This window comes from Balaenoptera ricei, chromosome 5 (genome assembly GCF_028023285.1).
Source record: "Balaenoptera ricei isolate mBalRic1 chromosome 5, mBalRic1.hap2, whole genome shotgun sequence".
Taxonomy (NCBI): Eukaryota; Metazoa; Chordata; class Mammalia; order Artiodactyla; family Balaenopteridae; genus Balaenoptera; species Balaenoptera ricei.
This window is the reverse complement of record NC_082643.1, coordinates 74,341,449-74,366,247: the sequence shown is the minus strand read 5'-3', so window position 1 is coordinate 74,366,247 and position 24,799 is coordinate 74,341,449. Positions and strand designations below refer to the sequence as shown.

Genomic DNA, 24,799 nt, shown 5'->3' with positions numbered 1-24,799 from the left:
TAAAGATAAAGAGAGAATTCTAAAGGCAGCAAAAGAAAAACAAAGAGTCATGTATGAGAGAACCTCCATAAAGCTATCAGCTGATTTTTGTGCAGAAACTTTGCAAGCCAGAAGGGATGGAAAGATATATTCAAAGGGCTGAAAGGGAAAAATATGCAACCTAAGGTATTCTACCCAACAGAAACTTTGCAGGTCAGAAGAGGTGGAAAGATATATTCAAAGGGCTGAAAGGGAAAAATATGCAACCTAAAGTATTCTACCCAACAAGATTATCACTTAGATTCAAAGGAGAGATAAAGAAGTTCTCAAACAAGCAAAAACCAAAAGAGTTCATCAATACTAAACCACACCTAAAAGAAATGTTAAAAGGTATTCTCTAAGTGGAAAAGAAGTAAGCATCTATAAGAAAGGTAAAATCCCACTAGAAAATGCAAATATATTGTAAGGGCTAAGGATCAAACACTTAAATAAGCTAGAACAAAGATTAAAAGACAAAAATTGTAAAAGCAACTAAAATCACAATAAACAGTTAAGGGATAAACATGTATATGTAAAATAGGATGTCAAAAACACAAAAGGTGGGGGAGGAGAGCAATAAATATAGAGCTTTTAGACTGTATTTGAACTTAAATGACTACCAGTTTAAAACAAGAAGATATAGTTATAGGTCAACATATATGAACTCCATGGTAATGACATATAAAAAATCTAGAATAGATACACAAAAACTAAAAAGAAAGGAACACAAGCATACTACTAAAGAAAATCATCAAAACACAAAGAAAGAAATATAAAAATAAAAAGAAATGAACAGAGAATAACTACAAAAACAACTAGAAAACAATTAATAAAATGGAAATAAGTACCTACCTATCAATAATTACTTTAAATGCTAATAAGCTAAATGCTCTGATCAAAAGACACAGAGTGGCTGATTCGTTAAAAAAATAAGACCCATCTATTTGCTGCCTACAAGAAACTCACTTCAGAGCTAAAGATACACATAGATTGAAAGTGAGAGGATGGAAAAAGATATTTCATGCAAATGGGAACAACAATAAAGCGGGGGTAGCAATACTCATATCAGACCAAAAAAAAAGACTTTGAAACAAAGGTTATAACAAAGACAAAGAAGGGCATTACATAATGATAAAGGAAACAGTACAAGAAGAGGACATTATACTCATTAACATATATGCACCCAATACAGGAGCACCTAAATATAGAAAGCAAATATTAACAGACATAAAGGGAGAAACTGACGATAACACAATAATAGTATGGGGCTTTAATGCATCACTGACATCAATGGACAGATCATCCAGACACAAAATCAATAAGGCAACAGTATCTTAAATGACACAATAGACCAGTAGGACTTAAAAGAGATCTAGAGGACATTCCATCCAAAAACAGCCGAATCCACATTATTTTCAGGTGCACATGGAACATTCTCCAGGACAGATCACATGCTAGGGCACAAAACAAGTCTCAACGAATTTAAGAGGACAGAAATCATGACAAGCATTTCTTTCAACCACAAAGGTATGAAACTACAAATCAATTACAGAAAGAAAAGTGGGAGAAGCACATATAGAGACTAAACATGCTACTTAAAAACCAATGGGTCAATAAAGAAGTCAAAGAGGAAATCAGAAAATACCTTAAGACAAATGAAAATGGAAACACAACACACCAAAATCTATGGGATGCAGCAAAAGCAGTTCTAAGAAGGAAGTTTAAAGTGATATAGACCTTCCTCAAGAAACAATAAAAATAGAGATTAGAGAGGAAATAATACAGACCAAAAAAAAAAAAAAAATTCAGTGAAACCAAGAGCTGGTTCTTTGAAAAGGTATACAAAACCTTTAGTTAGGTTTATAATGAAGAAAAGATAGAGGAGCCACTAAACAAAATAAATGAAAAAAGAGAAACAAAAACTGATGCAAGAGAGATACAAAAATTAATAAGAAAGAATACTAGAGACAGTTATATGTGAACAAATTGGACAATCTAGAAGAAATGGACAAATTTATAGAAACATACAACATGCCAAGACTGAATCAGGAAGAAACAGACAACTTGAACAGACCAATCACTAGAAGTAAAATTGAATTTATAATAAAAAAAACTTCCAGCAAACAAAAGTGCAGGACCAGCCAGTTTCACATAGAAATTCTACCAAAAATATAAAGAAGAAAAAATACCTATCCTTCTCAAAATATTTCCAAAAACTTGAAGTGGACAGAACACTCCCAAATTCATTTTACAAGGCCACCATTACCCTGATACCAAAACCAGACAAAGACACCACAAAAAAAGAAAATTTCAGGCCAATATCTTGATAAATATAGTTGTAAAAATTCTCAACAAAATATTAGCAAACTGAACTCAACAGTATATGAGAAGGATAATACACCATGATCAAGTGGGATTTATTCCAGGGACACAAGGATGGTTGAATATTTGCAAATCAATCAGTGTGATACACCACATAAACAACAACAACAAAAAAGATAAAAATCACATGATCATACCAATAGATGCGGGAAAAGCAATGGACAAAATTCAGTATCAATTTATGATAAAAACTCTCATCAAAGTTGGCATGAAAGGGGAACACACTGTAAAATAATAAAGTCATTTATGACATACCCACAACTAACATCATACTCAGTGGTGAAAGCTGAAAGCCTTTCCTCTAAAATCAGGAACAAGACAAGGATGTCTGCTCCTCTCTCCACTTCTTTTTAATATATAATAGTATTGGAAGTCCTAGTCACAGTAATCAGACAAGAAAAAGAAAATAATGTATCCAATTTGGAAGGTAAAAATTAAAACAGTCACTATTCGTAGATGACATGATACTCTATATAGAGAACCCTAAAGTCTCCACACAAAACTAGTAGAACTATTAAATGATTTCAACAGGGCAGCAGGATACAACATTAATATATAGAAATCTCTTGCATATCTATACACTAATAATGAAATATAAGAAAGCAAAAGTAAAAAAAAAAATCTTATTTAAAGTTGTATCCAAAAAAATATTTGGGAATAAACTTAACCAAGGAGGTGAAAGACCTATTCTCTGAAAGCTGTAAAACACTGATGAAAGGTATTGAAGATGATGAAAAGAAAGGGAAGATATCTCATGTTCTTGGATTGGAATAATTAACGTTTAAATGTTCATACTACCCAAAGCAGTCTATATATTTAATGCAATCCCTATCAAAACACCCATGACATTTTCCACAGAATAAGAACAATCCTAAAATTTATATGGAACCATAAAAAACCCCAAATTGCCAAAGTAATCGTGAGGAAAAACAAAGCTGGAGGTACCAAGCTCCCTGACTGCAGACTCTATTACAAAGCTACAGTAATAAAACAGAATGGTACTGGTACAAAAACATACACATAGATGAAAGGAACAGGCTAGAAAGCCCGGAAATAAACCCACACACTGATGGTCAATTAATCTATGACAAAGGAGGCAAGAATATATAATGGATAAAAGACAGAGAATGCAAAAGAATGAGATTAGAACATTTCCTCACACCATGTACAAAAATAAACTCAAAATTGTTTAAAGACCTAAATGTAACACCTGAAACCATAAAACTCCTAGAAGAGAACATGTGCAGAACACTCTTTGATATAAATCATAGGACTTTTTTTTGGATCTGTCTCCTAGGACAAAAGAAATAAAAGTAAAAATAAACAAATGGGACCTAATTAAACTTAAAAGATTTTGCACAGCAAAGGAAACCATAGACAAAATGAAAGGACAACCTATGGAAAATATTTGCAAGTGATCTATTTACTATCCAAATGTATAATAGTATAATATTTACTATCCAAAATATATAAGCAGCTCATACAACTCAACAATAAAAAACAAATAAACTGATTAAAAATTTGACAGAGACCTAAATAGACATTTTTCCAAAGAAGACAAACAGATGGCTAACAGGCACATGAGAAAATGCTCACATTGCTAATTATTAGAGAAATGCAAATCAAAACCACAATAAGATATCACCTCACACCTGTCAAAATGGCTATCACCAAAAAGCCCACAAATAACAAATGTTGGTGAATATGTAGAGAAAAGAGAACCCTAGTGCACTGTTGGTGGGATTGTAAATTAGTGCAGCCACTGTGGAAAACAGTATGGAGGTCCCTCAAAAAATTAAAAATAGAACTACCATATGATCCAGCAATTCCACTGCTGGGTATACATCCAGAAAGAACAAAAACACTAATTCAAAAATATACATGTACCCCTATGTCCATAGCAGCACTATGTACAATAGCCAAGACATGGAAGCAACCCATCAAACAAATGGATAAATAAGATGTGGTATATATATATACAATGGAATATTAGCCATAAAAAAGAATGAAATTCTGCCATTTGCAGCAATGTGGATGGACCTTGAGAATATTATGCTTAGTGAAATAAGTCAGAGAAAGACAAATACCGTATGATATCACTTATATGTGTAATCTGAAAAATAAAGCATATGAATGTACATAGCAAAACAGAAACAGACTCACAGATATAGATAACAAACTAGTGCTTACCAGAGGGGAGAGGGAAGAAGAAGGGGCAAAATAGGAGTAGGGGATCAGGAGATAGAAACTACTATGCATAAAATAGATAAAAAACAAGGATATATTTTTATCCTTGTACAGCACAGGGAATTATAGTCATTGTTCTGTAATGACTTTATATGGAGTATAATATATGAAAATACCGAATCTCTATGCTGTACACCTGAAACTAAAATAATATTGTATATCAAGTATACTTCAAAAAAAAGATTTAAAAAGCAGCTCTTTTAGCACCTTCAATTCTGCAAGCTCAATCAATCTCATGGGAATTCACTATACGGCTATTTTGTTTCAGTTCAATATGGATAAATTTCATGATTTTGTTTTGATCATGAGTTTCTTAAGATGCAGTTTGGTATGATAAATAAATGCTGCAGACTTAGGGTGCTGAGAGCTTTCAAACAAGACTTTACAATTCACACTTTCAGTATTTTTCCTCTAATCACCATATCAGAAGCAAGAATCCTTTAGAACTCTCTAGAATGACTGAAGTTTTCATCCTTGTTTTTTTCAGTGTGTTCCACTTGTGTGCATCTTCTTACAGCTGTCACTGACTCACTGCCAAAGAAAGTGGGGCAGTATAGGCCAAAGGTTAGATATTTGGACTTTCAAGTCAGAATCCTGTGGGTATAAGCCACGTTTGTGCAAGTTACTTTACCTCTCTGAGCCTTATCTCCTCATCTATCAAATGAGAAGGAAATATTGCTTATGTTGTAGTTATGTTAAGGAGTAAGTGAGTTAATACATGTAAAACATTTAACACAGGACACAGTACACACTAAATCTTAACTAATGGCAGCAGTTACTACTCTATTTAGGCATCCCCTCTTATTGCCATTTCCTTAATATTCTCTCTAAGCCTCAAAATACCTACACTGCTCCCTCCAGAAGCTGCAACATTATTATGGTATTGAATAAATGAACCTGTTTTTTACACTGCCAGGAGCAGCATAGCTCTCCCAAAATAATTTTATACAAAGGACCATGAATTTCCACAAACTGAAATATATGATGAAGCATAAGGTAATCCAACAAAGATTCCCTTAGTTATATCAAGCTCCCAAATTACAAAAAAAAAATCCTAAAGTTTTGAATGAAAATCTATTTTCTAGGTCAAAAATTGAATTTACAAAGGTAAAGTACACCTGGCACTTGAATATACAGTGAGAAAGATTTAACCAGAGAACAACAACAAAATAAAGGCTAATTCAGGGAGTTACATTGTTAACTTCTTAGATTTTAGTCATGCTGCTATCTGACTTTTCATTTTAGTATCTCTGAATTTAAGCCTGTCAACTTCAAATGCTTATTTTCTCTTTTAAGCACAGACCTTAGCTCAACAGAGTAATGAATATAAACAATAATCTATTAATGCAAATATTCCAAGACTCTACTTCCTCTTGGCATTAGAATCCTTAACAGAATGTCAGTATTTAATTACTATTTAATTGAAATTGTCATATGACATTTAAATATAGTAGAAAGAATAAAAATGCATAAATCCATGCTTTAGAAAAGAAAAAGAAAACTACATAGAGAAAGAGACCTCAATAGTGCCACCATTAACCGCTGTGTGAATTTAAGCAAAACTCTTGAGTCACAGAAGCCAGCTTACCCAGAAGCTACTAAAGCTTAAGCTTCAAGGATCCCTCCCAGGCCCTAGGAGGAACCCTAGCAATGGATTTACACTTAGATCTTCATAAAATTTGCAAAAGATATTTTAACTGCAATTGATTCTAATTGCTGTCTTTTCCTATGTTGATTTCTGTCACACTGAAGTGTTTGTGAGCACTTCAGGAATCTGGCTAAGGGGAATTTGAATTAGGAATGCATGCTGTCTGATATACTGAAATTTTAAGTAGCTTCCATAATATTACCCATTCCAGAGTACAAATGGCTTCTAAGAACACTTCTACTGTCCACCAGCACAACTTACTCAGCTTTGAAACACAAAGGCATAGACTGAAGATTATATCATGATATAATTGTGTCCTTTGCCACCCACTATTAAAAGTATGTGGTCAGTGAAGGAGAAACAAGATTGTCAATGAATGGAGCCAGAAGCTAATCTGTGAGAAATTCTTTCACTTATCAACACTTTAATGTAAAAATGAAAATGGAAAATTTATCAACACACAGTTAAAACGGAAGATATCTCTTGTCAAGATACTCAACAATGAGCATATGTAAGCATAAAAGCATATTTTGGCAGGTTTCGAGTTGAGCAAAATAGAATTTATCAGAATTACTCTGTTTGCTGATCATAATGTGAGTACATCTGTGTGTAAAGTCACATGGTTTATGCATCTCAATGATAAAAAAATATATTTCAGTCATACAAGAGGAAAAGCTGAATTTTCTCTCATTTTTCCTATAGAAAATATTACAAAACCCTTTTAGTAGGTAGAAGGTAGAGGCATTCTATTAGTTTGCTAGGGCTGCTACAGTAAATATCACAGACTGGGTGGATTAAACAAAAGAAATTTATCTTCTTGTGGTTCTAGAGGCTGGAAGTCCAAAATCAAGGTGTCAGCAGGTTTGGTGTTTCCTTGGGCCTCCCTCCTTGCCTTGCAGATGGCAACCTTGTGACTGAGTCTTCACATGGTCCTTTCTCTGTGAGCACACATTCCTGGTGTCCCTCTGTGTGTCCTGATCTCCTCTTCTTCAAAGGATACCAATCAGATTTGATTAGGGTCCACCCTACAGGCCTCATTTTAACTCGAAGGCCCTATCTTCATTCTGAGATACTAGGGGTGAGGGTCTCAACACACTAATTTTGGGGGAACACAATTCAGCCCATAACAGACACTAAGAGTATGAAGCCATAAAATGTAATAAAAAAGTAACTTTTGTAAACAATTAACAATTTTTTAACATCTTTATTGGAGTATAATTACTTTACAATGGTGTGTTGGTTTCTGCTTTATAACAAAGTGAATCAGCTATACATACACATATATCCCCATATCTCTTCCCTCTTGCGTCTCTCTCCCACCCTCCCTATCCCACCCCTCTAGGTGGTCACAAAGCACCAAGCTGATCTCCCTGTGCTATGCAGCTGCTTCCCACTAGCTATCTATTTTACATTTGGTAGTGTAACCACCAATGTCCATGCCACTCTCTCACTTCGGATTTTGGGATGTTTTCAGCATTTGTCATCTTTTTTAAATGTGCAATTTGTTGCAATTTATTTTCTCATGTGAAAGATACATTCACTTTTGTACTGAATTTTTTATTCATAATTTGCTTTGTATTCCTTCAAGAGAGCTGCTTGCCCTCCATATTGCACTGGATTCGGTCATTACAAAAAAGAGGATCCATTCCCATCTCATAGATTCAATATCTTTATGGGTTCAATTGATTAATCTCTAAAATAGAAATCATTTTGTTGATGTTGAAAAATGATGTAGTTTCCATTTCAATACAAGATATCTGCATTTTGCAAAGAAATGGGCATCTCTGAAATGTCATATATTGAAATTGTTTCCTAGAAGGCCATACATAAAGTGTGTTTTTCCTAATATACAACTGTCCTTAAATCCAGACATTAAATTCCTTGCCGTGTTATTATATTTCATGTCTTGTTCCTACCTCTATATATAAAAGTCATAAGTAGAAAAAAGTTTAAATACCAATGAAGGAAATGTTGCCTAGTGACACCAGCAGTATCTACATGAGCCTGCCCTTGCCAAGAGGACAAAGAAGTATGACATTTTACATTTCTATATTATAGTCTATACATCATTCTTTAATGAGGTACTAATTGTGTAAACCTGTATAGAGCTTCTCCTGGATCATCAGCATGCCCTTGAGTATGATCTAAGTTTTGCCTTAGGTCTAAGGAGATAGAATCCAGAAGAGGAAATAGACTGAATGACCTCAAGAGCTGGCCTGTTTGACAGACAAGCAGGGCAGTAGCGAGAGAGAAAAATCGGGAAGCTGATTCATAAAATCCTCATATTTTGCATTTCAAGAAATCTCCTAACTCACACTCATTCAAGTTTCTACCATTTTATGTTTAATTTCATGTTTAAAGTCACATAAAAGTAATGAAGCTTGTCAAGCAATCTCACTTTAAACAAGTAAGAAGAATTCAGGTCAGATTTCAGGTGCTAAATGCCTCTCTTGTTTCATAATAATCACGGTTCACCTTCATATGGCAAGGTTTGAAGTAAAATATTTTGGGTTCCTTAGGACAAAGCTGCTTTGAAAAGCCTAAAGAAAGTACAGTTCAAAGTAAATAACCGCAATTCTATTTTTCAAAATTTAAATTTCATGAGCTTCTTAACTTAGGTCTGGATTTCTACCTTCTAGGATCTAATATTAATGATCATATTTACCAGCTTTGTTCCAACCAAAACAATAGCAGAAAAAGGATTTAAAACACTCATGCCTGGTCTTAGGTCAAAAAATAATTGCAAAATGTGCTCCTACTAAGGGTAAAAGATCTGATTAGCCAGGTCGTTAAAATCAAGCAAGAGTAGAATAGGGCATGGTCATAATTAGTGTCACTCTTCTAATTTTCTTGTTTTGTCCTCTGGAACTCTACTCAAATAGCCCCACATAGCAAGAAAAAAGTATTATCCATTCTTCTCTTAACCCAAGCTAAAAACCAAAAAGTTTCTTAATGGTGGTCAATGTTAACTTGGGGATGAATTAACCAATCATCCTTCTAGTTATGAGTATTTTTTTTAGCTAAAGAACATTTATTTGTTTTTCACTAAGACTTTGTCTTGAGGACATAACTAAACCGCATCACCACCCTCCACCCCAATGTAAAGAAGGGTTAGTACAGTGAATGTTATAAAGCAGATAGGAACAGTTTCAAGGATTGGAACCAACATTAACTGACAAAAACCAACTTCCATCTAAATCATCATAAAAATGTTTAAGTAAAAAAAAAGGAGGGGGCAGGGGGGAAAGGTGGTTTCAGATTGAACAAGAGCCTCACATTTCATCTAATACATTCAATCCTGACTGGAGTGCACCAAAATGGAAACAGGATTACTATAATACAAAACTTCCACTACAGCACACTGTACACAGCTGTGTTCCAAGCCCACCCCTGTCCCCCTAATGCTTCCAGACTCAACTCTTTCCTGGCCTGTTGGGCCTGTTGACAAAGGAGCACCTGGATCTTCTCTTTAATCCAGTCTTTGTTATAAGGCTGGTATGTCTGGGTATCAGCTCAGTAAACAAGGCAGCTGAGGTCTGCCAGGTCATCAATAAAATCAAACAACTGACTCATATCATATGTGATAGAGCGGCTGTTGGGATTCATTCTCTTCAGATATTCTTCATACATTTTACAAACACCTTCCATGCATTCATTCACAGATTCATAGTCAGCATAAATTCTGCCTTCTGGCCTCTTGGTAGGCTTTACCAGCAAAATGGTGTGAGACATCGCACCAAACTCTCTGCAGCCACTCCTGACTCGGCCGCTGCACCTAGTTATGAGTATTTTGAAGAGCTTGCCCAGTTTCCTCCAGAGAACAACCAATAGTACAGTTCTTCTCATTCCAAAGAGTATCTTTATACTCTGAGCCATTCTCCTAACAAGTTTTAGAGGGAACTAAACAAGAGTAGAAGAAATGGGTGGTTACGCTAGAAGATTAGCATGATATTTTGGCAGCCCTGCTTTCTTTGAGATCAACTTATATTTTGCACTTCTTTGTAAAGTTACAGTCAATAGAAAAATATAATACACCTCCTCTAGATTGAGACATTTCTGCTTTCTTCATTATATTCTGGATGCCCTCTTCCTCTCCCCACACTGGGATAGCATCCAAGGATGAGGAGGTGAAAATACAGTGGATATCAGTTCTGAGGTTAAGATAGAAAATGGACAAATATTTGGTAGTCAGCATAGCATGCAAAGGATATACTGGATATCTTTCAAGACCAAAATATAGTCTGGATAGTTAACTTCAAAGTATAATTTTATGCACTGAAAGATATGGCTCTTCTCTTTACTTAACTCAAACATGATCTATAAAATATCAAATGTAAGAAAAGGATTTAGGAGAATAAATATCTATGGGAATGACAGATTTGACCAAAAAGAAAAAAAGTTGAAGTAAAATTTTTGAAAAAAATTCAAGTGATTCAAGTGCATCCCATCTGTGCTTCTTGTCACATTATTTTTATCCTCAAATTTACATATTGTATTTACAAATGTTTCTGTTCTCAGGTTAATTTTAAGAGCTCAAGTTGGGTATTTAAATGTTTGAATTAAGCATAACAACTAAATAAATATGAGAACACAAATCTTGGATGTTAAATGCATATAGAAGACTATCAAATTTGTCTTCTTAATCCTCAGCCAACACTTGAGTTCAGTTCCATCTATAGTCCACTAGAGATTCCACTGTATTGTCCAACCATCAACCCACAATTCTCTAAATACATTACTTTTTCTTCCTCAGCAAAGTACTGCTTTACATTGCTTCCTTACTTCAATCAATATTATCAAAATTCTTTCAATTATTTAAAACACAAATTTCAGCATCTTCATTTTCTCTTTCATCTCTTTCATCCCCAAATAAGTTCTAAAGACACTGCCTTCCAAAATCTCCTCTTTTATTAACTTAGGCAAAGTTTTCATCATTCTCATCTCAATTACTACAATAAACTCCTAATTCATTTTAATGTTCAAACACTACCTCTTTCTAGTTACCCTGACATAGACATCACATTAATTTTTTTTTAATTCACTATTTTCACCATGACATTCCATCACCCTGGATCAAATCCTTCAATAATTATTTACCACCTACTCTAACAATTTTAAGCTTTCTAGTCTGTTACCTACTTTCTCACACTGCCTACCAAATTCTCATACTTCAAGAGTTAATCTGGTCTCACCTCTTCTCTGATTTTTCTTTATCCTGTGTCATTAGAAGCAGTACGGTAGAGTAGGAAACATTTACTCTGAGGTTTCAGGTGACTGTGAGATGAAATCCCAGCCCTGTCATCTATCCACTGGGAAGAACAAGTTAAATCCTTGAACCTTGGCTTCATTATATGCAATACATGAGATAATAAAGCCAAATTCCTATGGCCAATGAAAGATTAAATGAAACAGTGTATGTAAAGTACTAGCAAGGACAAATGATTTTACTTGGCAGATTATTAAATACTAATCCATATTTCTAAATATAATAGTAAAGTATTCTTAAAATTATGACCTGGACTCACCAAATGATGCCTAAACATTTATTAAACAAAAAAGAAATATCTGTAGCAAACTTTTATTACTGCCATACATTCTGGTTCTATGAGCCCTTTGAAAACTGATAATATATACCTGGTGTATATCCTTCTTTTAACTAGAATTCTTTATTAACAAAAAAATAAATAAATAATAATTCCCTCAAATGACATATCCACAAACAGCCAGACAAAATTTAATATATTTAATGGTTAAGAAATGAGTGTGAAGATTTTTGAATTTAGAAAGACCTGAATAGAAAATTTCTAGCCATCCTTTTAGAATTATGATTCTTCTGAGTGAAATGATTGACAAAGAAGAAAGTGACATTTTTAAATATCCAAGGGAGACCCCAAGCATAGTCTGCAGCTCTTCCAAGACAGAACTGTCATACAGTATAAAGTTGTGCTGGCAGAGCAGTCCATATCCTCTAATGGGCAGGAGGACAAGCTGGTGACTCAAGTGGTCTAGCTGTAAGAGGCATGGTGGTAGCAAGCACCCACTTGGAGAGATTATAAGGAACTGATGGGGTAAGAGGGACATTCAGAAACTAAGAAATAATAGTGAAGTGGTAGCTGGGTGCTTATCTTTAGCTTACACAAAAATAATCATTTTAAGGGACATAATACAGTAACATTTTACCAACTTGGTAGAGATTATGAAGCTAGCAATTTCAACCATGTAGAAAAATATACTCAAAAATCTGCAGAAGAAAAAAAAAGCTTTCAGCCATCTTTATTATTTTGGAAAGAATTGAATGACTCTCATTATCAGCTTTCCAGTTTATGGTGTATTTTAAAAGAGTAAGGGTTGAAATAAGTGATAGAAGAGAGCACCTAGGAAACAGAAAAAAAGAAATTGGCAACTAAATACCTGACATAAAGGACAAAAGGAGAAAACACAGCATTCCGAGGCTTTTATTACAAGTTCTCTCAGCCTTATATTTTTCAATTGCTCCAGGGGCTTCACTTAACTTTTTAAGAGTACAATGACTAGTATTCTGAATGAAGAACCTTCTTAATTTTACTCATCCTCCAAAAAACTCTCCGTAAAATATATTGCATAATTTCCTCCATTATTATACATATTACATAGATTCTAATATAATCTTTTTTCTTGAGATATTGCTGTAAAAAGCTAAAGTACTTAAATACTCTGAGAATAAAAAGTATGTTCTCTTTATTCTGTGAATTATATAGAAATTGTGTTCAAGCTAATAAATATGGTCCTCTTGTTTGATGGATCTCAACATCACTCTGGATTAATGCCTAGTGACAAATATTGACTAAATATAACACTAAATCACATTAATGATAAACATGCATTGAATACTTTTTATGGTCTAATATTGGGTCATACTCTTTGCCTGTTTTATCTTACTAAATAGTCTAAATCATTTTTATGCTATAACTGTAATTATTATTCTTATTTTACAGTTGAGAAAACTGAAGCATACAAACGTAAATTAATCTTTCCATATTCCTAATGAAAAGGGACAATAGTATATATGTTGTGATTCCCTGATTGGTCATTTTCCAAAACAGCTGTACAAAGTACTGTGTTAACATAATTAAGAGTTTCCGGCATCTAACACATTTGGAGAACTTAAGGTTAGGTTCAATATATTTCACACAGGACTTTTGAATGACCTTAATATCTTAAGGGGCACTAGGTCTCCAAGAAGGGTACATAAAATGTAGACTAACATTCAGTTAATCTCACCATTATTTGATCATGCACTCCACTTTTCTTAGAGTATCTTGAAAAACTAGTTTTTCTTGGGACAAACTTAGAAAACAGCTTATTTATAAAAAGTACAATAATTGTTTTCATACAATCATTAGTCCTTTGATACAAAGTTGAGGATGTAATGCCAAAAAAACACAATTCATAAAAATAATTCTGTTTTTCCAAATATAGTACTCATGGTGTTATGGGTTGAATTGTGTCCCCCAAAGAAGGTATGTTGAAATTCCAACCCCCAGGTCTTCAGAATATTACCTTATTTGAAACTAGAGTTGTAACCCATGTAATTAGTTCAGATGAGGTCATACTGGAGTAGGGTAGGGCCTTATTCTGATATGACTGGTGTCCTTATAAGAGGAGGAGAGACACAGGAAGGAGAATACCATGTGAAAACACAGACACACTGGGAAAATGCCATGTAATGACAGAGGCTGCAGTTGCAAGCCAAGCAACAGACTGATAGCCACCAACAGCCACCAACAAACAGGCAAGGCAGGAGTCTACTAAATGTCTTAGTGGAGCATGGCCCTGCAGATACCTAGATTTTGAACTTCTCCAGAATTGTAAGATAATAAATTTCCATTCTCTTAAGTCACCCAGTATATGGCACTTCCTTACAGCAACCCTAAGGAAACCAATATGCATGGGTTACAAGAACACAAAATATTGATACCTTGAACATGGGATAAAATATAGAATATTTAGAGTAAAGCACTGTGGAATAATTGGAGAGAGTAGATAATTTGGAAAGAAACTTGAGAGCAGAGAGTCATGTGGATGAGAAGAGATCTACTTGTTTATATTAATTTTTTAAAAAACTAAAGTAAGTATTTGAACATCTGTCTAAACATCAATTTTCTTATCTGGAAAGTGGGGTTTCCAGCTCATTCCTTACAGGATTATTATGATGATTAAGTGGGAAACACAATATATAGGAAGCAATCAAGACATATTATTACATTAGCTACTTCATACCATCAAGTTATCTCTCCAGCCCAGACCTCATGTTATCTCAGAGAAGTCCAAAGTCACTGAAAACGTGTGATTCTAGTGAAGAAAGAATGGATACTATAGAGGGCAGGTAGCAGAAGCAAGAAGAACCACAATTCTGTAGTCTGCTGAACGAAAAACACACTCACAGAAAGACAGACAAAATAAAAAGGCAGAGGACTTTGTACCAGATGAAGGAACAAGATAAAACCCCAGAAAAACAACTAAATGAAGTGGAGATAGGCAACCTTCCAGAAAAAGAATTCACAATAATGATGGTGAAGATGATCCAGGACCTCAAAAAAAGAATGGAGGCTAAGATCAAGAAAATGCAAAAATTTTAACAAAAACCTAGAAGAACTAAAGAACAAAAAACCAGAGATGAACAATACAATAACTGAAATGAAAAATACACTAGAAGGAATCAATAGCAGAATAACTGAGGCAGAAGAACGGATAAGTGACCTGGAAGACAGAATGATGGAATTCATGGCCATGGAACAGAAAAAAGAAAAAAGAATGAAAAGAAATGAAGACAGCCTAAGAGACCTCTGGGACAACATTAAACACAGCAATATTCACATTATAGGAGCCCCAGAAGGAGAAGAGACACAGGAAGGACCCAAGAAAATATTTGAAGAGACTATAGTCGAAAACTTCCCTAACATGGGAAAGGAAATAGCCACCCAAGTGCAGGGAGTGCAGAGAGTCCCAAGCAGGATAAACCCAAGGAGAAACACGCCGAGATACACAGTAATGAAACTGACAAAAATTAAAGACAAAGAAAAATTACTGAAAGCAACAAGGGAAAAACGACAAATAACATACAAGGGAACTCCCATAAGGTTAACAGCTGATTTCTCAGCAGAAACTCTACAAGCCAGAAGAGAGTGGCATGACATATTTAAAGTGATGAAAGGGAAGAACCTACAACCAAGATTACTCTACCCGGCAAGGATCTCATTCACATTCCAGGGAGAAATCAAAAGCTTTACAGACAAGCAAAAGCTAAGAGAATTCAGCACCACCAAACCAGCTCTACAACAAATGCTAAAAGGGACGTCTCTAAGTGGGAAACACAAGAGACGAAAAGGACCTACAAAAACAAACCCATAACAATTAAGAAAATGGTCATAGGAACATACATATCAATAGTTACCTTAAACGTGAATGGATTAAATGCTCCAACCAAAAGACACAGGCTTGCTGAATGGATACAAAAACAAGACCCAAATATATGCTGTCTGCAAGAGACCCACTTCAGACCTATGGACACATACAGACTGAAAGTGAGGGGATGGAAAAAGATATTCCATGCAAATGGAAATCAAAAGAAAGCTGGAGTAGAAATATTCACATCAGATAAAATAGACTTTAAAATAAAGAATGTTACAAGAGACAAGGAAGGACACTACATAATGATAAAGGGATCTATCCAAGAAGAAGATATAACAATTATAAATATGTAGGCACCCAACAGAGGAGCACCTCAATCCATAAGGCAAATGCTAACAACTATGAAAGAGGAAATCGACAGTAACACAATAATAGTGGGGGACTTTAACACCTCACTTACACCAATGGACAGATCATCCAGACAGAAAATTAAAAAGGAAACACAAGCTTTAAATGACACAACAGACCAGATAGATTTAATTGATATTTATAGGACATTCCATCTGAAAACAGCAGATTTCATTTTCTTCTCAAGTGCACACAGAACATTCTCCAGGATAGATCACATCTTGGGTAACAAATCAAGCCTCGGTAAATTTAAGAAAATTAAAATCATATCAAGCATCTTTTCTGACCACAACACTATGAGATTAGAAATAAATTACAGGGAAAAAAACGTAAAAAACAGAAACACATGGAGGCTAAACATTACATTATTAAATAACCAAGAGATCACTGAAGAAATCCAAGAGGAAATCAAAAAATACCCAGAGACAAATGACAATGAAAATACAGTGATCCAAAACCTATGGGATGCAGCAAAAGCAGTTCTAAGAGGGAAGTTTAGAGCATTACAATCCTACCTCAAGAAACAAGAAAAATCTCAAATAAACAATCTAACCTTACATCTAAAGGAACTAGAGAAAGAAGAACAAACAAAATCCAAAGTTAGTAGAAGGAAAGAAGCCATAAAGATCAGAGCAGAAATAAATGAAATAGAAACAAAGAAAACAATAGCAAAGGTCAATAAAACTAAAACCTGGTTCTTTGAGAAGATGAAAAAAATTGACAAATCTTTAGCAGACTCGTCAAGAAAAAGAGGCAGAGGACTCAAACCAATAAAATTAGAAGTGAAAAAGGAGAAGTTACAACGGACACTGCAGGAATACAAAGCATCATAAGAGACTACTAAAAGCAACTCTATGCCAATAAAATGGACAACCTGGAAGAAATGGACAAATTCTTAGAAAGGTATAACCTTCCAAGACTGAACCAGAAAGAAATAGAAAATATGAACAGACTGATCACAAGTAATGAAATTGAAACTGTGATTAAAAATCTTCCAACAAACAAAAGTCCAGAACCAGATGGCTTCACAGGTGAATTATATCAAACATTTAGAGAAGAGCTAACACCCATCCTTCTCAAACTCTTCCAAAAAATTGCAGAGGAGGGAACACTCCCAAACTCATTCTAGGAGGCTACCATCACCCTGATACCAAAACCAGACAGAGATACTACAAAAAAAGAAAATTACAGGGCTTCCCTGGTGGCACAGTGGTTGAGAATCTACCTGTCAATGCGGGAGACACAGGTTCGAGCCCTGGTCTGGGAAGACCCCACATGCCATGGAGCACTAAGCTCACATGCCACAACTACTGAGCCTGTGCTCTAGAGCCCAGGAGCCACAACTACTGAAGCTCACGCGTCTAGAGTCCATGCTCTGTAACAAGAGAAGCCACCACAATGAGAAGCCCGCAAACCGCAACGAAAAGTAGCCCCTGCTCTCTGCAACTAGAGAAAGCCCATGCGCAACAACAAAGACCCAACGCAACCAAAATAAATAAATAAATAGAATTTTGAAAATAAAAAAAAAGAGAAAATTACAGACCAATATCACTGATGAATATAGATGCAAAAATCCTCAACAAAATACTAGCAAACAGAATCCAACAACACATTAAAAGGATCATACACCATGATCAAGTGGGATTTATCCCAGGGATGCAAAGATTCTTCAATATACGCAAACTAATCAATGTGATACACCACATTAACAAACTGAAGGATAAAAACCATGTGATATTCTCAATAGATGCAGAAATAGCTTTTGACAAAATTCAACACCCATGTATGATAAAAACTCTCCAGAAAGTGGGCACAGAGGGAACCTACCTCAACATAATAAAGGCTATATATGACAAACCCACAGCAAACATCATTCTCAATGGTGAAAAACTGAAAGCATTTCCTCTAAGATCAGGAACAAGACAAGGATGTCCACCCTTGCCAGTATTATTCAAAATAGTTTTGGAAGTCCTAGCTATGGCAATCAGAGGAGAAAAAGAAATAAAAGGAATCCAAATTGGGAAAGAAGTAAAACTGTCACTGTTTGCAGATGACATGATACTATACATAGGTAACCCTAAAGATGTCACCAGAAAACTACTAGAGCTAATTAATGAATTTGGTAAAGTTGCAGGATACAAAATTAATACACAGAAATCTCTTGCATTCCTATACACTAACAACAAAAAATCTGAAAGAGAAATTAAGGAAACACTCCCATTTACCATTGCAATAAAAAGAATAAAACACCTAGGAATAAACCTAAGGAGAAAAAAGACCTGTATGCAGAAAACTATAAGACACTGATGAAAGAAATTAAAGATGATATAAACAGAAGGAGAGATATACCATGTTCTTGGATTAGAAGAATCAACATTGTGAAAATGACTATACTACCCAAAGCAATGACTACAGATTCAATGCAATCTCTATCAAACTACCGCTGGCATTTTTCACAGAACTAGAACAAAAAATTTCACAATTTGTATGGAAACACAAAAGACCCTGAATAGCCAAAGCAATCTTGAGAAAGAAAAACGGAGCTGGAGGAATCAGGCTCCCAGACTTCAGACTATACTACAAAGCTACAGTAATCAAGACAGTATGGTACTGGCACAAAACCAGAACTATAGATCAATGGAACAGGATAGAAAGCCCAGAGATAAACCCAAGCACCTATGGTCAACTAATCTATGACAAAGGAGGCAAGGATATACAATGGAGAAAAGACAGTCTCTTCAATAAGTGGTGCTGAGAAAACTAGGCAGCTACCTGTAAAAGAATGAAATTAGAACACTTCCTAACACCATACACGAAAATAAACTCCAAATGGATTAAAGACTTAAATGTAAGATGGGACACTATAAAAGTCTTAGAGGAAAACATAACATAAATCACAGAAAGATCTTTTTTGATCCACCTCCTAGAGTAATGGAAATAAAAACAAAAATAAATAAATTGGACCTAATGAAACTTAAAAGCTTTTGCACAACAAAGGAAACCATAAACAAGATGAAAAGACAACCCTCAGAATGGGAGAAAATATTTGCAAACGAATCAATGGACAAAGGATTAATCTCAAAACTACATAACCAGCTCATGAAGCTCACTATTAAAAAAAACAAACAACCCAATCAAAAAATGGGCAGAAGACCTAAATAGAGATCTCTCCAAAGAAGACATACAGATGGCCAAGAGGCACATGAAAAGCTTCTCAACATCACTAATTATTAGAGAAATGCAAGTCAAAACTACAATGAGGTATCACCTAACACCAGTTAGAATGCGAATCATCAGAAAATCTACAAACAACAAATGCTGGAGAGGGTGTGGAAAAAAGGGAACCCTCTTGCACTGTTGGTGGGAATGTAAATTGATACAGACACTATGGAGAACAGTAAGGAGGTTTCTTAAAAAACTAAAAATAGAATTACCATATGACCCAGCAATCCCACTACTGGGCATATACCCAGAGAAAACCATAATTCAAAAAGACACATGCACCCCAATGTTCATTGCAGCACTATTTACAATAGCCAGGTCATGGAAGCAACCTAAATGCCCATCGACAGACAAATGGATAAAGAAGATGGTGTACATATATACAATGGAGTACTACTGAGCCATAAAAAGGAACGAAACTGGGTCATTTGTAGAGACGTGGATGGACCTAGAGACTGTCATACAGAGTGAAGTAAGTCAGAAAGAGAAAAACAAATATCGTATATTAACACATATATGTGGAATCTAGAAAATTCATACAGATGAACTGGTTTGCAAGGCAGAAATAGAGACACAGATGTAGAGAACAAACGTATGGACAGCAAGGGGGGAAAGTGGGCGGGGAGTGGTGGTGGGATAAATTGGAAGTTTGGGATTAACATATATACACTAATATGTATAAAATAGATAACTAATAAGAACTTGCTATATAAAAAATAAATTAAAAAAAATAAAACTGTCAACATTTTAAAAAGTAGATTGCAAAAAACATAATCAAATGTATCACATTTATTTTAAAAAAAGGATACTATAAATAGGTTCCCAAGTTATAATTTTTCAAACTTGGTATCCATAAGATACCAAGTGCATTAGCTTAATGGTTCAGAAGACTTAGTACAACTTCTAAAAGCAATACATATATTAGAAGACAGCATCAAGACATATACCTTTGAAAATTTGCCTTCTATGAGAGGAATTCCTATAACATTTGCTTTTTTGATAGACTTGGAGGCAGACCTTGGCCTAAGATTACACATTTTAAGAACATTTAATTGGACAGAACAGCCCCCAAGTACATAACACAATGAAAAAGGAAGCACTTACAATGATGCCACTCAAAATACAATTTAAAATTAATGCTATCATTTTTCTAGCTGCATTGTCAATTAGTTAAATTATTTAATATGATGTAAAGCTATTTGCCTGAGATTTCATGTAGGTAATTTTTATTTATTTGGAGGGCTGGTCCAAAGCACAAAAATACCCTTCTTTCTTCTCAGTCCTTTCTCCCAGTTATCTTCACCTTGTCATGATCATGCTTTCCTGCTACTGCAATTTAGTCATTAGTTCAGAACCTATAAAATGAATAGACAGCACAATAAAATATTGCCTGTATTCCATCTAGAAGTCACTCCCAGGTAAAAGATTCTTATTCTGTCCTTATATTTTGCTGTTTAATACGGTAAATCCTATAATAACAGTACCTATTACATCTCATCAAGTCAATGCAGACATATAGATAGCATCAATATATGGAAGGCCCTCAAAAAGGAAAATTCATTGTATAATTTACCTAAACTGACAGTGAAAAGCATAAGCACATCTAAAAAAGTCAGATTAAAGTAATTATTAAAATTTTAAAAACTACTATTATGATACATTAATATTTAACTGAATTAGCATCCTTAGGAAAACAGTAATTCCATGGAAATAAATTTCCCAAGTAACTGAAACTTTTAACTGCATTTTTCTTTATTGAAGTATAGTTGATTTACAATATTACATTAGTTTCAGGTATACAGCAGAGTGATTCAGTATTTTTAGAGATTTATACTCCATTGAAAGTTACTACAAGACAATGGCTATAATCCCCTGTGCCATACAATATATCCTCGTTGCTTATCTATTTTGTACATAGTTGTTTGTACCTCTTAATCCCCTACCCCTGTATTTCCCCTCGCCTATTCCTTCTCCTCAATAGTAACCACTAGTTTGTTTTCTATATCTGTGAGAATTTCATTCCTTTTTATAGCTGAGTAATACTCCACCTTATATATATACAACTTCATTACCCATTCATCTATTGATGGACACGGGGTTGCTTCCATATCTTGGCTATGGTAAATAGTGCTGCTATGAACACCTGGGTGTTTGCATCTTTTCAAATTAGTGGTGGGTTTTTTTTCTGGATATATACCCAGCAGTGGAATTGCTGGATCATATGGTAGTTCTATTTTTAGTTTTTGGAGGGATGAAACTTGTAACTTTAAAAGATAAACTTTGGAAAAGAAATCCTCACCCCTACAGGTAGAAATTTCTAAATATATGACCTACATCCTTGCGACTTCTAGTAGGTAACTAAGAAGAACTTGAACGTCAATTAACATTAGCCTGTAAGAGTTGAGCCAGTAAATTTAACACATAAGGAATAAAATGAGCTATTATAGAAACCTGCCTAAAGGACCAGATTTATCCTAAATCAGTGCTTAAAGAGCAGTCTGGAAATCTAACTGCACCATTGTTAAATGTGAAAAATGTAATTATCTGATCAACAGTGTTACAACACCCACAGAAAGACTATCTAGATGGCTGCGGTAGGCAGAATAATGCCCTGTAAACTGTGCAGCCCCCAATCCTCAGAACCTGTGAGTATGTCACTTTACTTGGCAAAAGAGATCTTGCACATGTGATTAAGTTAAGGATCTTGAGATGGGGAGATAAGTATTACCCAGGTGTACCCTGAGTCATTATAAGTGAAAGAGAGTGGCAGGAGAACCAGAGACATAGATTTGAAATATTACTCTGATGGCTTTGAAGATGGAAGGGGTCCAGGAACTAAGCAATACAGGCAGGCTTCTAGAAGCTGGAAGAAGCAAGGAAACAGATTGTCCACTAGAGCCTCCTGAAGAAACACAGCCCTGCTGACACTTAAATTTTAGCCTGATGGACCCTTTCCAGACTTCTGACCTCCAGCACTGTAAAACGTATGTTGTTTTAAGCCACTATGTTTGTGGTAATTTGTTACAGCAGCAATAAATAACTAATATGGTGGACTTCATAGAGTACTGAAAACATACTGAAAAAGAACAAAATATCAGAAAGATTTTTTTATTCAGCATGACCAAAGGAGAAAGACTCTGAAGTGCACTAGTTATTGGAAAGGTATACTCTTTTTGGTCAAGAGACTTTAATGGGTTTTTAAGCAACTTGGATAAAAAAATTCCCAAAACAGTGCAATTCTCTTTGATCTGCTTCAGTGCTCCTCATGAAAACTTCTAGTGACCAAACTGGCATCTAGGATATAAAATAAGAAGAAAGTGCTCAGAGTAGTGAATTGTACTATAAAAATGGCATTGTCTCCACTATAAATGAGCCAAAAGTAGAAGCATCTCCTGATCCTTTTGAGTCCATTTAAAAAGATGCATCTCAACAAATTACCTGCCCTCCTGCCCACTGCCCATAGCTGAGGATTAGATTTATGACCATTCTTTCAGAGGTCTGGGTGTCCTGCCATGATTCCTTCATTAACACTTTTATCTCACTTTTTAATTTTGACACTTACTTGAATAGATATACTGTAAATTATTTGAAATATTTTAAAATATTCAATATTTAATAATTAGATAATTAAACAAATATTTAAATAATTCTGGGGAATTATTGCAGTAACTACAAATATTATAGTAAATATATTTTGAGGGCTTACTATGTGCCAGGCACTGTACCATGAACTGTTAAAACCATAATCTCTTTAATCCTCAAGATAATTTCTGAAGCTTTGCACAGTAAAGAAACGATACTTAGAATAGCTAAGTAACTTGTCCAAGGTCACACAATAAGGATACAGAAGTTGAATCCCCGTGTGTCTGACTGCAAAGCCCCAAGCTCTGAACTATAATCACTGTAATATAACAATGCTATTGGGGGCTACTTATGGCTTTTTACTCACAGCAAATTGTCCCCAAGAGCTAGATTTTTGAAATTCTTGAATGATGTCTCTACTGGTCTTTCCTAGCTTGTTTTCAGAATCTAATTCAGATCTCCCACAGAAATTAGAAAGCAAAGCTTATTTAAAAATATGACCAAATTATATAGCTCATCGGCTATTACTCTAGGAGAGCACTTTATCTACAAGTTGTCTTTGGTGAAACCTTAGCCTTGAAAATTATTTTAAAATAAAATAATACTATCTATTCTAGTAAATTACTAACTCAAAAGAACTTGCCACACTGTTTTATAATCACTGGCAATATGTTTTCCTAGTTACAGTATATCCTACCTGGGATAAAGAATCAGGCATTACTTGGATTTGTATCCCTGTCTATGGCAGATCCTTGAGAAAAATCTCCTCCGTGAAGCCTGAAAAACACACCAACAACACCCACTCGAAACAAGTCTCCCTTCTTGTGGGAAGCTGGAGGCATTAGCAGACTGTATATATTGTAACTGCTGTCCTAAACAAGCTGCCTTAAGGTCTGTGTGCCATTTTCCAAAACTAGAGACTGCATACTGCAATAAGGAAGGAGAACACCAAATACCCTCTAGTTACCTAGAATTTTTTTGCTCCATATTTCTATTTAAAAATAGAGATAAATTTTCTCTGAAGCATCAAAACTGAGGTAAGAAAATTATGCTTGAACGTCATCCAAAGACCCATAACTTCTCCCCTGAGATGATGGAGCCAGAAATCACCCCTTTGCAATAGTTATTTAAGAGAATAATGATAACTTGGAACCTAGACCCACTAGGACAAGTGAATAATTTCACCTTTAGGCAGAGGACCAGAAATAGTTCAACTAATATCTGAATATTGTTTAAGATTGAATTTGATCAGAAAATAAATGAATAGTAAAACCATTTTGTCTAGTTTATGTCTCTTGATGTCCTGAAATTTCTGTCTCATTGTAATTTAAAAAATCAAAGCAGAGTGTTTTCCAGAAAGGTCCGTTACCCCTGACTTGGGCAAATACTAGACCTATCTAGAGATGACAGGTATTAGCTTTCAATATATCTGTGATGTATTAAATGAGTGAATGAATAAATGAATGATGGAAATGTAGGTTGATAAAGCATGTGAGGTTGGAGAAAAAAATCAATCTGAATAAGGCTTTGCAAAGGCAGTGTTTAATTTATCTTTAAAATTCAATTTGTTTAAATGAATATAAACCACTAGACCCAAGAATAGGAAAAGCTGATTATAAATGTTAATTAAAAATATTTAATTTTCTGGGCATGATGAGCCACATGAAGAAATACTATTCACACTCAGATAATTCTCAGAGAACTGCCAAGCAAGAAAAAAAGTTAATTTTGTGGCAAATATAAGTATAAACAACTGCTGTCTGCCTGTCTAGCCATGCTGATTTAAGTACAGTTTCGAACATATGTTATTAGATAAGTAATAACAGAAAGGCAAAGTAAGTATGCAATTGTTAAGTATTTGTTTTCTAATCAAGAAGTTAGACTTATAACTAGCAATATAAG

General features: G+C 34.7%; 1 protein-coding gene and 1 pseudogene across 1 annotated transcript in view; both read right to left on the bottom strand.

Moving 5' to 3' along the window:
- KCTD8 (potassium channel tetramerization domain containing 8) overlaps nucleotides 1-24,799 on the bottom strand; it is a 263,494-nt gene that overhangs the window by 202,618 nt on the left and 36,077 nt on the right. The gene's annotated exons all lie outside the window — the stretch shown is intronic.
- Nucleotides 9,647-10,031, bottom strand: LOC132366726 (enhancer of rudimentary homolog; annotated as a pseudogene).